General features: G+C 30.7%; 1 long non-coding RNA gene across 1 annotated transcript; it reads right to left on the bottom strand.

Annotated features, from left to right (window-relative positions):
• Positions 1–243: 243 nt before the first annotated feature.
• On the bottom strand, positions 244–15,006 carry LOC124356676. The gene is made up of 5 exons (XR_006921884.1): positions 14,693–15,006; positions 8,184–8,310; positions 5,546–5,679; positions 2,161–5,191; positions 244–1,107 (listed from the first exon to the last, which is right to left on the bottom strand). It is a non-coding gene; the product is annotated as an uncharacterized LOC124356676 (long non-coding RNA).
• Between the last annotated feature and the right edge of the window lie 532 nt (positions 15,007–15,538).

Below are 15,538 nucleotides of genomic sequence, written 5' to 3'. Positions count from 1 at the left end.
CCAGATGAATTGTTAAAAGAATAAACAAATAGCTGGTATTTGTTACGACGTTGTTTGTGTTTTACTCGCAGTCGCTAACCTATGACTTGTGTCGGCGTGTTTACCGGTGTTATTTTGTTTATTCCGATCGTAATACGTTCGAAATGGCGGATGATTTACATTGAGAAGATATTAGAAATGTTTTAGAAGAACAAATGAGTGATGTGAGTGACAGTGATATCAGTGCAGACAATTTTCCCCGATGATTATAATTCAAATCCTGGTGCAGGCCATTCCCTCCAACGCTTACCAGGAAGACAAGAGCGGCTATGTATTGTATGTGGCCACACAAAAAAAGGGGAAGATCGCGATTCTAGTGTCCAGGATGCAATTCTGGTGTTCATAGAGAGTGTTTCCATAAATTGGATCATTTTTGGAGACCAAAGTATCAAGGGAGGAAGAGAAAGCATGATAGTAGTAGTGCCTCGGAGTGAATGCAAGGGTTTCTTCCATGTACATATTGTACAATATTTCCATCATAACAGGTTTTTCAAGTAAAATATTGTGCGAAAACTGTATATATTATTTATCTTCATGAAATTTATTAAAAAAATTTGCTATCTTCAAATCTTTGTTTAGTGAGTTTTATATGTGGTTTTTATGGTAAATTTTTTTTTCAAAAAACAGTTTTTTTAATTTTTGAGCAAGTTTTAAGGGATATGTACAAAGGAAAGTAGTTTTATTTTCTTTAAAATCGTTCTTTATGTTTTTATGAATATTTTGGTATATAATATATTGTATTTTCAATAAAATTAATAATTTTTATTAATTTTTAAGAAACCCCCAGCGAAACACTCCAAATGCACCTATCATTAATAATAAACATATTCATCACTATGAGGGTTAACCACTGTATTAGAATATTATCTTTTCATATCCATTTTCATTTGTATAAACAAACATTAAATACATGTAGTGAAATCAGGTAACTAAATCAGGTATGGGATAAGGAAACTATGGACTGTCCTAAAGGCGCAAACAAAATTGTGCATTGCATCATGATGGAGAATTTTGATGCTCTCACAAATCCTTCTCAGTCGCAAACATTCTAATAACATTTTCTTAACCCTTTTGACCCCGGCCATTAAATCACTTGATGTGCCAGAAATCCCAAGCCATTTTCAAACAAAATGTAAGGGTTTTGTAAAAAATTCATCTTAGTTATTTTTTAAGATATTTAGGTAATTCTTTTTTTGTTTTACTTCTTTATACATGCAGCTTACAGAAATATACAAATAAAATTATTATTTTGAAATTAATTTTTTTTACATACATATACATATATAAAAAATAAATAAAATTGAAAAATTTTCAAGTTTGATCATGGAAACCATATACTGTATATAAAAAAATATTTGACACAAAAATACCCATTTACTTTATGATATATTTAATCCTTAATAAAAGGAAACAAAAATTATAGGCCTACCTTATTTTACAAGTGGAGTAACATAAATTTTTGTAAATTTTTCTTTTTGCCATTTCTGGGCAAGGCAATGTAACAAGACCTTTGAAATTCACAGTACTAAAAATAAACATAAAACCAAAGTTATTTCTGACAAAATAACTAAAACTGTTCATAATCTAAATTAAAAAAAAGTTTTAAAACAATATTTACATCAGAAGAAATGTTTTCAAGATATCCATCACTCAAATCGTCATCACTAATCACATCCACACCATTTGCAACTAGGTTACTAATTAGTGTATTTTCACTTACGGGAGACTTTGAACGATGTCTTTTACACATTTTGAAATCAAATAATAAACTTAACTTTAACTGCCGTACTTTACACTGCTTTAACCTAAAACTGTGAAGAAAATGGAATATTCACAACCACGTGATATACAGCTGTCTGCAACAAGCGTGAGCAGTCAGTCGAGACGAACTGCAATTGCTCAGTCACAGACTGACAAAATACAAAGTCAAACCATTACAAACTAATATATTTCGATGCAAAATATCTTTGTGCACAAGTCTGTGAAATTTCAAAGCATTTGGTGAAATAGGTGGCCAGTAAATTAATAAAAAGTGCACGTCCGCACTATACGGACGTCGGGAGTTGACGCCATTTTTACGACGTCCGTATAGTACGGACGTCGGGGTTAAAAGGGTTAAACTTATTTTCCAACTATTCTAGATGTCAGTAGATTTTAATAGTCCATTTTCAATTTTCATCCCCATGTCCATTTTCGTCAACTTCTCAAGAAATTAACAATTACACCGAACAAGTTTGTCATTAAATAACATATCACATTATTTTGAATGAGAAAACCAGTCTTGCACTTAATTTTCATCAAAGCTTTATCGTTTCCTAAATGGTTTTCAACATCTCAACAGTGTAATCAATTTTTTTTAGAAAGAAGGAAACAAATTGTTAGAGCAGAACACAGTTTAATGAAACCAATCGTGACAAAAACCAAGGGCAAGTAAAAAGCTCATAGAAATATTTACTGAGACTTAACACAACTTTCTCGATGAGACCAATGACAGCAGATGCTCAACAGTAGAGAGAAGTGAGTGATAAAAGTCCAGGACAAAATATTACATAAGTAAGCTCTGCACGGCAAAGTGTAATATGTAAGCTGTGCCCAGAACAGCATACTATATTTGATTTCCCCCTCATAAGACTATTCTGATAATTTTTGAATACTTCTTTGTACTTGAACAGTTTCAGTTCAAGACATAGTTGAGTAAATGGGTTCACTTCAACATAACCTTCAAATAATGTTTTGTCATATTACGCTACTACGTAAGTTCAGCACAGCACAGTGTACAATAAGTTCTACCCAGTACAGTGTACGTTCCTGTCCAGCATGCATAGTGTACTACGAGCTCTGCACAGCACAGTACTATGTAAGCTCTACTCAGTACAGTATACTAAGAAATCTCTGACTAGCATAGCATACTATGTAAGTTCTGCCTAGCACAGCTTAGTACTACGTAAGCTCTGTCCAGCATGTATAGTGTATTATGAGCTCTGTTCTGCAGAGTATACTATGCAAGCTCCGCCCAGAATAGCATACTACAAAAATTAGCCCATCACAAAGTTAGTTTAGAAAACTTGATTCTTGATACTTATTTGTTCTTGAACTAAAATTGTTTGCCACAAACCTGAAATCTGAATAAAACGAATGACTTCTACAGAACCTTAAACCATTTGTTTGTCTTATTATCCTGCCATAGAGAAGTGCTACTGCAAATTCTGCATAAAAAGTATTTGACAATATTATATTTGATGTACCAGTAGGAGGATTGACAGAGATGGTTTGACCATACAGTAGATAATTTAGTAATATTAACATATAATAACACACTGCATATTCAAGGTTAAATAATATAAGCATAATCATATTAAAAATGTATTTATTATTAAGATTAGAAACCGCAGCTTAAGCTACAATTTCTACAAGTGTATCACAATCTTAAACACTTAATTAACTTATACAGGCATAACACATCTTTACAAAATATAACAATTATTTTAAAATATAATAAAGGTTAATTTATAGTGAACAGTAATTAAAAATGAATAAGGTATTTATAAAGCATAGCAAAGGTTTTAGCAAGTTGTAATACTAAATTTTAATAAAACTAAATTTAAATTAAATAGTTACTAATATAATTAAAAGTGTGCTAAATTTATAGGGCATTCAGAAATGGTATAAAGCCTACAAATACTTCCAAATTTAAAATAATACTGTACTTACCTTCAAATAACTGTTAGATTATAAACTATTACCACTACTGTACAACTAAATAGCTGTAATAAAATCATTTTTAATTGAATGTAATGTTAAACAAAACACACAAACTTTGGTTTACCCACTGACTTTACAGTGTTGATAACATTACTTAAAAAAATAAATTTCAACAAATGTCCAGAAAGCATCAAGACTGTAACAATTTTATACAAGAAAACATGTAAACGGATAAAAATAAAACAATATTTTATACGGTTTTATTGTTTTCTTTTTATAAATAATGACAAATTAAAAACATTTCTATTTACCACAAAATTAAGAAATGTACCGATTTATGTCCACCAATAAATAAAATTAGAGAGAGTGCTCATTTGTATTCCATAGTTATACTTAAGAAGACAAACACTCATCCACAATTACAAGAGGGTAACTTTACACAGTTCTTGAGTAATGTATATAAAGAGAATTAAAATAACCAGAAGCTAAAGTTTATCACAAAATAGAAGTAGAAGCCAAAAATATACCTCCATAGTCAGTCGGCTGTCTTGAACACCCCAATTAATGTGTAAATTATCATTTCATTTTAACTTTATTACTATTTTTACTCTTGTTGCCAACATCCAATCTACAGAATAGAATATCTTACATTTTTTTACTTGGAGACTTTGGCAAAAGAACTTGCCTCACTGGCTGAAACATCTTTGGCTAATTACAAGTCTTGGTAGGGGACGTATATGACTACATTTGTAGTCCACTGTGGATTAGTACACAAAGCCAACCCACCATGGCCAAATTATGGTAATAGTGTACTGGATACGGAATGAAGAAGAGTCATGTCATTGTTATAACTCACTTTTTTAATACATTCTATTCAATATTTTCAAAGCATGCAAAGAGAAATCACCAAATTTTACTGCTATCAAATGATTTTTAATTTAAACATGTTATACACTTCATAATCCTGTTAAAATATAAACCAAAGTTTTAACACAGCCAAAAGAATGAACACATTATTTAAAAACTGCATTACAACATATTTACCCAGTTTTAAATTATTCACTCGTGATATAAAAATTATGAAACAAGAAATTATCAATAATGTCATGATGTAGATTCTGTACTCATGTGAAACAAATCAGATAAATTATGCCAGTAGTTAAAATGAATTCTTAATTTAACAACTAATAGTTGTTTATTAGGTAAAACTATGATTTTGCAGCTCATATAATATATAGTGATTAACTTACATTAGAAGAAGTAGTAAATGATAATACAGAGGACATTATGTAGTAGGAAGGGAAGGTGAATATTTTTTTAAACCAATTAAAGTAATCACACATTAAAATTTAGATATAAAAATACATGCAGAACATACATATATTATTGTATATAAACAGTTTTGTCAAATGTAGTAGTTGGTAGCTTCTGGGGATGTAAAATCAGGAACCTTACAAAACTTATACACAACTGTCATATATTAAACACAATAAAACGTAAAATGTCTGTACACTTTAACTATTCATAAAGACCATCAACAAACTTAAAGTATAAGAATGTTAATAAGTAAAACACTGAATTGATTGGATTGCTATAAAAATATTAAAACATAATTTGCTACTTACCGGATGGCACAAAAGGCAACAGAATGAAATAGATCTACTTTCTAAATTCTCACTTAAAAGAAACAGTCTTCTATTTATATTATTTAAAAGTCTGAAAAACAATGACTGCTTTTCATTATAATACTAAAGAGTAAATATTATTTTGCTATTACTCATACAACTGACCTTAATTCACTGACCTTATATTACGGAGTGTGACGATCTTCCGAAATGGAAAAACCAGGAATATCTCAGAAGATTGTTACGTGCAGTCATTCCTAAAGCATGTTGCAATGAGACGATCATCTCAACCCAGTATCACTGGGGTCTTCTGCTAAAAGCACACAACAATCAAAAGATTAAACTCTGAACACAATAAAGAAAACAATAAATATGTTTAGCAAGACATGGAAAAAGTTGCAAATATACACAATAACTAATTATACATCACTAAAAATGTTGTGTTTAACATTGCTATTAATAACCACTGGAAAACTAGCACCAAAACTATTAAAAACATAAATAACTTACATTAAAATTGAAAAAATAAAAGAACAATTATATTACACAATTAACTGGTATGAAGTCATTTTTATTGATTGCAATCAGAAATAAACCAAGAAACAACACTAGGTATTGAGGAAATGGATAGGTGGCATTTTTTCTGGAAGACATTTTGTGGGTATCTCAAAATAAACATGAGACTGTTGCTTTATACACTTTTTTAATGGTACAAAACAAGGATATTTCTTCATTCTTCTACATTGTGACGACCGCATTATGAACTCTGAAAACTATACAACAGCAGTAAATAAAAACATTTCTGACGCAAAATGAAATGGCATGTCATCTTTGTTTACATTATTAATAAAAATGGCACCTAAATTTTTAAAACATTTAGTTTACTCAATAATTTGGTTCAATGTAAATGATTTTAGTAACTGAATTATTAGCCAATGTACATTATACAAGTGTGGTGCCAATAAAGATGACATGTAAGAACCGGTTGTAAGATCAACGTTAACCTTAAACACTTATGACCTCTTATTTTTGATTATAGAATCATGGAGGCCTTTCAGTAAAAAATAGTATATATACAGTTAATACTTATCCTAAAGCTTCAAGTTCTTCTTGTATAGTCGTTGTTTTAATATTGTAATGATTAAGATAAAAAAGATTGAAATATTTTCTGAATAACAATTAAAAATATTTAAAAAACTAAAAACCTTTTTGGATGCATATTAATTTGATTATAAAAATGAGAATTTTCTCACAATTTAACTACTAAAAATAAGGGTTTAAAAGAGTTTCAGGTTCCACATTGCTCTTGTGGAACTAAAATAAAAATGGACACCAATTACTGTTAATAGATCCAATTACCATAAGGTAACATGAAACAATAACATCAACTGCAGCATTAACATGAAACAATAACATCAACTGCAGCATTTTTACTAACAAAATGTTTTATAAATAACAATAATAAATAGCACCAATGTTTTTATAGTTTTTACAAATGGTCTATGACCACACAAGCTATAGTTTATTCTCTTCAATGTTAGTTAAATAAAAAAATCAGACTCTAATATGCTTAAAATAATTTTATATTTATTGTTATGTTACCTGCAATTTGAATATTACTCATTTGAGGATTACACTACCACCATAAATAGTTTTGATTCATTATATTATCACAGTACTTTCTTAACGTGTTTATTGCGGCAGATGCCTTACCATGTTGAGGCTGAGTGAGAGAGTATGATGCAAAATGGAGGCTGACAATCTTGTGAAAAAATATGCACTTTGTAACTGATCATAAATTATATATTAATTTATAACTTTTCAGGTTAGCCTATATGAAATAAGATTCAATTTACAATTTCACATCAACTATGTTTTTGTTTTATTTCAGGATTGTAATGGCGTATATAACGTTGTTTAATCAATATTACTATATTTTTCCCCCAAATTATTTTAAAGGAATCATTATTTATGATAATCTAATGCTATTTGCCTTCCAACCACCGATTTTAATGATTAAGGTATATTCAGAAATATAGCAACAAAAATATTGTAATTCCTGTTGATCCTTGAAACAGGAATAGAGAATGCAATAAAGGTATGATTCTATTTTCTTTGTATAGAACAAGTTATAGGTCCATAGCCTATTGCCGATCTAAACAAAAAAAACAGAAGAAAGTAATGGAAAAGGTTTGAATTATAACAATAAACAATGAGTTCCGAGCTGCTTCTCAATATTTAATGAAATAAAAATTGTTTGACAAGCACGGATAAACCACATTTAAATCGTAAATATAGAAAATATATAATGTAGTCCTAATTGCAGTACATGCATGTACGAGAATAGTACAGCCATACACTATTCAAGTAAATTTTAATTCTTGAATTAATAATCCACACTTTTTAAGTTAATGATAATAAATATAAACCTTCTTTAGAAATATTTTTATATAAAATCAAATGATCACAAAGTAAAATATTCTTTATAACTTATGTTAAACTTAAAATTTGAAGATTTAGCAAACTGTGCATATCATTTATAAGAGCAAAGATTTTTTATCTTGTACAACTATAAAACAATACTTTAACAAAATATAACAATTATAAAGTATATAAATTGATACAAAAAATATTTGTAATACTTAAAATAACAATATGCTGCAAAAAATATATTGAAAATATCACATAATAAATTGCTAATTAAAATATATACTTAAGGCTAAATAATGAAACAATAAAAAAGCTACCGTCTTCCTATATTACCATGAGCGAATGATTATGCATTATAATGTATTAAAATATTATAACTGAACTCACTCGTCATAACATGTTATACTGAAGCTTCATGATTTTATTTTATAAGTGAACATTGACAAAAATAGCTTGTGTTGTGGTGACATCTTGGTGACAGCAAAAGTTAAATTCTTCCATAAAGTCAGAGCTCCTGAAAAATTATAAGATAGCCATATTAGTATATTTCTACATTTTAGAGCATAAATATCTTTTTGAGTATTTTGTCTGAAAAATACAATGTTACAACCATAACTTTTAAAATGTTAAAATACATCTAAATCATTCACATTTTGTTTATGGAGAATGATTCGAACAATAAGTTATTAATCCTTAAGGCCCGGCATATGGAAATGTCCATATCCTCGTAAATTCAAGAGGGCATACAGGAATATCCATATTGTGTAGATTATAATTCACAATATTGCTACAAATATGTAGGAATGCATAAGTGTATTGATTTATGACTGTCAGGAAGCAAATTGGACTGCTTGTGAAGTGAAAACTCTTTAAACCAACAACAACTCTTTGTTCTTTTATCAACAATTCAGCTTGGGATGCGAGATGCTGCATGTGGATATAACCATATGGTGCACCCTTGTAAACCATTAAGTCTTTTTTACAAAAATTACATGGGCCAAGCGATTTGCACGCACGGGCCAGCCGGCTGTCTAATGGATGGGCGGGGGAGAGGAGTGTCTTTTCCAAGAATGTTGGGTTTTCCCTTAGAGACCATCTTTCAGTATTTCCCGTGACCAAAGAGGTAAGAACTGGAATATTTACTGATTTATTCAGTTGTCTTGCAATTGTATTCAAATAAAAGATGTTCCGATAGATCAGTTCTTTTAAATCAACCACAAAATGACAGCACGTACAGTTCAAGGACTTTAGCTGCGCGTGTGACCTTGAGTGTGTGGTGATAGGCGGGAGGGGTGGCAGGGTAGTATTATGCGCTGCGTCCTGAAAACATTTCCTGTGACTCATGGGTAAAACCCTCCTTTCACGAGTCGTATTGACCCAAATAACTCATCACACTCACTACAATCAGTCTGTTGTGACAGTGCTGATTGTGGTCGAATTAAATAATAAGAGAATACCAAATAATAGCAATAATAGGACTTATCCTTGTTTTTCAGTTGTTATAGTGTTGTTCAACGTGTTTTTAAAAATAACGTATTTGTCAATACTAATCTGCAAATCGAAATCGTGAGTTTAAAGTTGTTAAAGAGATTGTTGCGCGTTCATCTCAGCAGCTAGCACGTAAACGCAACCCGCCACACAGATAGCATTTATTTGTTGAAAGGGTAGTATTAGGACGATACGAGCACAGCTAAATGCCTCTAACTGTAGGTTAGGTCGATGTTTCGTGGATGGCTAGTACAGCCTCGGCTGCACGCTGATCCCTTGACCCATCTGTACTTGTGGATGTATTGTATATGATTTTATGAGGAACCTTGAGTAGTTTTCTACAAGTTCAAAAAAACCTACAACCTGATAGTTCAATAAATAGTTGGTCACCTGTTATTTCTCTATCCTTTTCGTATATCAAATTTGCTTTGCAAATGTGGAGAAAAATGTGACTTTAATCTTAAATATGTTCTTATTGTATTTACACGCTGTTGTTTTTCATTAGATATTCTACTAAAAACAAAATGTTGTCCTTCTCAAGAGTAACAATTTATTAATGATATAGGCCTAAAATTTTCTTAGACTCAACATTATAATTACACCGTTCTAAAGAGATTCCATTGCTTTGAAAATTTTAACAGGAAAAAATTGTTATTGATACATTGTTACAATTTTAAAATTGATTTATTTGTAATTTTTTGTCAATATTTTATAAATATTTTTGATTTACACTAAATAAAAATATTTACATTTACTTTTAGATATTTCTTCTTTCTTTTAGATAATTTGTGCTCAGTACAATTCCTAACCAGAATTTATGCATCGAAAATATGTAGTTCCCAAATAAGTTCATTAAATATTCTATTTAAAGCTATGCATTTTTGCTGAAAATAATAATACAAGCACAAGGAAACAGTAGGACCCAGGAAATTAGAGTGGAAAGTGTTAATTTGTGTTTTGTCTGGAAATCTGGGTCAATCATGTAAGTCAACTGACAACCGTGATTAGTTTGGTCAATTAAGCATTATGTAAACTAAACTATTTTGATTAGTTTTACCATTAAACCTTGCCAGTGGAGTCTTGACTGATATAGAAATGTATAGTTGAACAATTATTTCATTAATCAACTCCCCATTGGTCACATTTTGTATGTGGAGAACCTTAATAACCACATGAAGACTACAACCCCTCCTACAATTCATACCTTTTCACTAACCTGTTGGTACCATTTGATCTGTTCAACCCTCAAATCTACAGCTTTTGGATGGAAACTTCTAATCTAACAGTACTAAGTTGAAGGTAATTTTCTATACAAAAAGTTTGTTCGAATCCATTTGTCACTTATGTGTAAGACATATCTGTTCTTTTTTTAACTTCTTTTATCAAACCATCTTATTACATAATATATTACTCATTATTTGCTTTCAAAACACGTTGTCATCTTGGCTAATAAAAGTAGAGATATAATTAAAATTATGAAACCCTTACTAAATAACTGCGACACTCCCAAAATAGATCATTCATGTGTTGAGTTAACTGTTCTTAAAAAGCATTACAATATAAATTCAAAAAAATTATATTAATTGCTATGACAATGCAAAAGTTGTTTATTTCAGATTTTACAAACGTGTGTAGGCCTATATAGATTTTCCGCCTGTGATATTTTGTTCTTATTTTACTTGATTTTTTTATAAATGAACATCATGATAATTCTGAGCAATAACTGAGTAAACTTTAATTTCTTTCATATTTTAGTATGATGATTAAGCAATCCTTCCTTAGAAAGTAAGAAACGTGAAAATTAAGTGTAGGAAAAGCCGTGCTGGCCTTGATATGAAATAAAAAATTCTTTATTTATACAGGCAAAGCGATAAGAAGGTTCATTGTCCATGCACTGCACTACTTCTTCTCTTCTCAATCTGAAGATGGAATGATGCCCTTAAATGATCAGAGCTTTATTATTGATACTCATATTGAGGATTTCTTTTTCTTCCAGCAATATGAGGTGGCATTACAGAAGCCTGCATTGAGGGGAAAGGGAACTTTTGAATGGTACTTTCTTGTGATAGTATCACATAAAATAATTTTATATAAAAAAGTACCAATTACAAAAACCTCTGGCCATCAGCGAGAGCTTTATTGGCTCCACACAGATTGCACAAAAAGAAAATATCCTTCAAGAAAACCACGTTGAAACTCCAATCTCAGTAGTTAATGCATCAATTAATTAACTAAGGTAAGGATAAACTTATTATCCATAGATGGATACACTATTATCCATCTATAATATGTATTAGACTCGCCACCAAACACAGGACTGATTTGAATATTTTTCACATGTTTCTGGTAATGCATGACCATTCTATTCGCTGTCAACATTAACAACAGCTTTCCAACACTGGTATCTATAGGGTTAACGGGCGACCCGGCAAATCACGAGTTTTTCGTTATTAATATATTCTGCTTATTTTCCTGAACAAAATTATGTAAATTTGTGTACTTTGCATCTATGATTTGTTTGTAATCTATGGTCATGTAAGTTTTGGTTATTTATTAACCTTGTTTGTATTTTACACTACTTATTGTTTAGTTGAAAAATTTGAATAAATCTGTTTGCATTATTTTCAAATTTGGCTACAGTATAATAAGCGGCCACCAACACAATCGGAAGATCGATTTTAAATATCGAATACGACATTTGACATATAGATATTCATAAGTAATCATTTCCAGCTTTCTTATTTAGACTAGTGACATTACCAGCTATTGCTAGTGAAGTCATTACCAGCTGTTATTTTGTTTATGTAGAAGAAGATTAGTGACGACAAGAACAATAGTGATGAATATGTAAATATTGGCCCAAATATTCCTATAAACAAACAAATCTTTAAAAACTGGTCTCAGAAATGCATTGCCAATCATCTTGCAGAGTAAATGTATCGACGAGAAATTATGATTATTGGTGGTGATCCATTCGAGCATTTTTAAATGCTATCAAACATGTCTACCCTGTAAAGTAATAGTACTGAACATCATACTTTAAAATTTATTCGGTACTTTGGGATTATACCGACCACACCAGTATGAAGAACACAAAAATATAAATTTATAGAAACAAACATGATAGAACGAAAAAACAACTCTTTAATTACAAAATTACAAACCAGGTATTGTGATTGGTATTGTTGTCGCTGTTATCTTATCTTTCTCGAGAATCCCGATTACGGCAGGCCGCGCGGCATCACATGATTTACACGGTACATAATTGTCTTTCCATTACAATTCAATTTATATTTCTGATCAGCCCCTCTAGAGTTTGATATTTTACTGATAGGTACTATCTCGAGGGATGTTTTGCTTTCGTCGACATCAGCGCGGGCTTCGGCAGCACCTTTGGTGCTGCCGAAGCCCGCGCTGATGGCCGGAGGCACTCGCATTTTGGGTGGCGGAGTGTGATTAAGAATAACAACAAGTTTTGAGTGTTTTTTCAATAAAGAGTTTAGTTTTAGTTTGGTAATGTTTGTTTTTATTGAATTTTTGTGTTTGGAGAAATGTAGAGCTAAAACACGGAAGTACAACAAAGCGACGCACCAGCTGAACGGGTGGCGAGACTCTGCAATCACGTTATCTACTAGACCGCTCGACTTTGACCTCTGTCTGAGGATGGGGAGGGGTTTGCGATAAGACAATTCCTGTTTTATATTGACGAAATATTGTTCTACGCTAATCTAGTAATCAGTAGAAGCAAAATGTCAAATAACGATTCATGTCTGGGTGTGGTCGGTATAATCCCAAAGTACCATTTATTCAAAGTAAAAACGTGTTTGGAAATAAATTCAAAATTAAAATCATGTGTTTTGTTATTGAATAATGGCGGCAAGAACAGTGACCTACGTATCATCTTTGTTTCACAAGTACTCATGTTTATCCTTGAAAATAAATAAGCTAAGTAAAGGTTATTGTTTTCTTATTATCATGTTTGTTATATATCATATTTTAATTTGTAAATTATATTAATATTTATACATTAATTCCCAAGATTGAAATCTAGACAAATAATATTGTTGTTTGAAATGGCTATTACGTTATTTGGTCCGACATTTTGCCTTCAGTCCTTTGGATGGTCATGAATATCGATGATTACATATCATTCAATAATCATTATCTGATTGTGTTGGTGGCCGTTTATTATATTGCAGCCTCAAATTTATTTTTACCACCCTGGAAACGATATTCACGTTAACCTATTGCAGCTATCACTTCTAAACAAAACAATATAAGGTTATGGGGTATTAAAATAACAAATAGTGAATTTTATAACATTCAAAGTAGAACTACTTTCTTGCAAGATAGTAGAAAGTTTTGTTTAGGTAAATTTACAATTTTGTTTTCAAGTTGCATTTCCTATAAAGCAGTAATGGTCGGAGGCATTCGTGATCAGACCACTTCGAATTTTATTTTTATTGATAGGTACTACCTCGAGGCATGTTTTTCATATGTTGCCATCAGCGCGCAGCACCGTTGCTGCCCTAACCCGCGCTGATAGCCAGGGGTACTTGTATCAGGTTGATATGAACTTTAATTCTTAGAAAGTCTAAATTAAGAAAAACATCTGATATTTGGGTCAAATTCCCGTCATTGCAACATTAATGTTTTTGTCCTATCCACGGATGGCATAACAGCTGACTTCAGCATCAACCAATAGGAGGTTAACTTAGGATCATAAGACCACATGACACCCATAGAACAATGAATTATTATTCTGCGTGAGAAAAGTAGTTCCACTTTTAATGATCTATAACTTTGTTATTTGTCATTTCCACCTTAAATTGTTTTGTTCAAGAAGCTGATAGCAATAGTTTACCATGTAACTCATATTTTTCCGTATCGGTTGTTTACTTCACAATTCATGATTATTACTTTCTAAGGAGTCGGCTATTTCATTCTCATAGTAAAATATTACAGAAATGTATGTTGAACCAGTAATTGCTATGAATTAACTTACCAAGGTAATGTACATTTTGTTACCAAATAATATTGTTTCAAATAACTGAAGTAAAGTTCTTTTGCTCTCTAAAAATCTAGACAAACTTTTGTGGTAGGCAAATATTGCTATTTGCAGCATAGAGATATATGATTAGTAAACTTAAAAAATGTAAATAAATAAACAAGCATTTTCATCCTATTGAATAAATTGTACATGGGAGAAATATTAAGTAGGGAATTGTAGTTTTTGTATTAGTATTGCAAAAACAAATTATGTTATCTATATTTCCAAGTTAGGCTAATCAAAACTTTATATTAAAACTTCTTAGGTAGAAAAAGCAAGTTAATTATTTAACTTAAAGTTCAAGGGCATAATTGGTATTACACACAAGATTAATAACAGTGTTTAAACGATTATTTACCAAGTTAATGGAAATTTAATAACTTGTAAGTTTTAAATTAAAGTAGTACTAGTTAAGTTTGTAATACTACAGATCCACAGAACAATGAAAGCACACAGTCTTGTGCCAACTGCGAAGGCTTAGTAGCTCTGACAACATATCAAATTAGTTGGCACCAAAACAAAAATAGAAAAAATCAAATATTGTAATATAAAACTTTTTTGAAAATATTAATAGAAAGAAATAGTTCAAAATTTCACAAGTTATTCAAATTTTAAAATTAAAATGATTTTCACACAGCTGACAAACTTGACCGAAGGCAATACACAAAACACAACTTTACTAAAAATGACGTCAACAATTCAGTACTGACAATGTAACCACGTAGAATTTATTCTGAAATTAACGCAAAACAGCATAAATATAAAATGTTGTCATAAATATACTAACACTTTCACTCCTAGAACTGACACAAGCTGACTAAACCACTCAGTCTGATACTGGATGATGAAACATAGCGCTACGGAACCAAAGAGTTGGAGGAAAAGATGTATCCTTTGGAAGAAATCCACAAATTCCCAACACGAATTCTAATATTATTTTAGAAAAAAATGTACTACATAAGAATAATTATTGTATTTCAATCATTTCCCTTTTGATTTATGATTTTAACTCGCACCATTGTCATTAAAATTGAAGATGTCGCGTAATAAGTTCCTGCACTTTGATAAGAGTTATGTGTACACCGAGACCAAGGCTAAGAAAATGGGTATTTGTATTCTGTGACATAAACCATACAATAAAGAATTAATAAACATATTATAAAAAACAATACAATAAAGAATAAATAAACATATTATAGAGTCC

This window comes from Homalodisca vitripennis, chromosome 3 (genome assembly GCF_021130785.1).
Source record: "Homalodisca vitripennis isolate AUS2020 chromosome 3, UT_GWSS_2.1, whole genome shotgun sequence".
NCBI lineage: Eukaryota > Metazoa > Arthropoda > Insecta > Hemiptera > Cicadellidae > Homalodisca > Homalodisca vitripennis.
The sequence above is the reverse complement of the archived record's forward strand: the minus strand, read 5'-3'. Positions and strand labels throughout refer to the sequence as shown.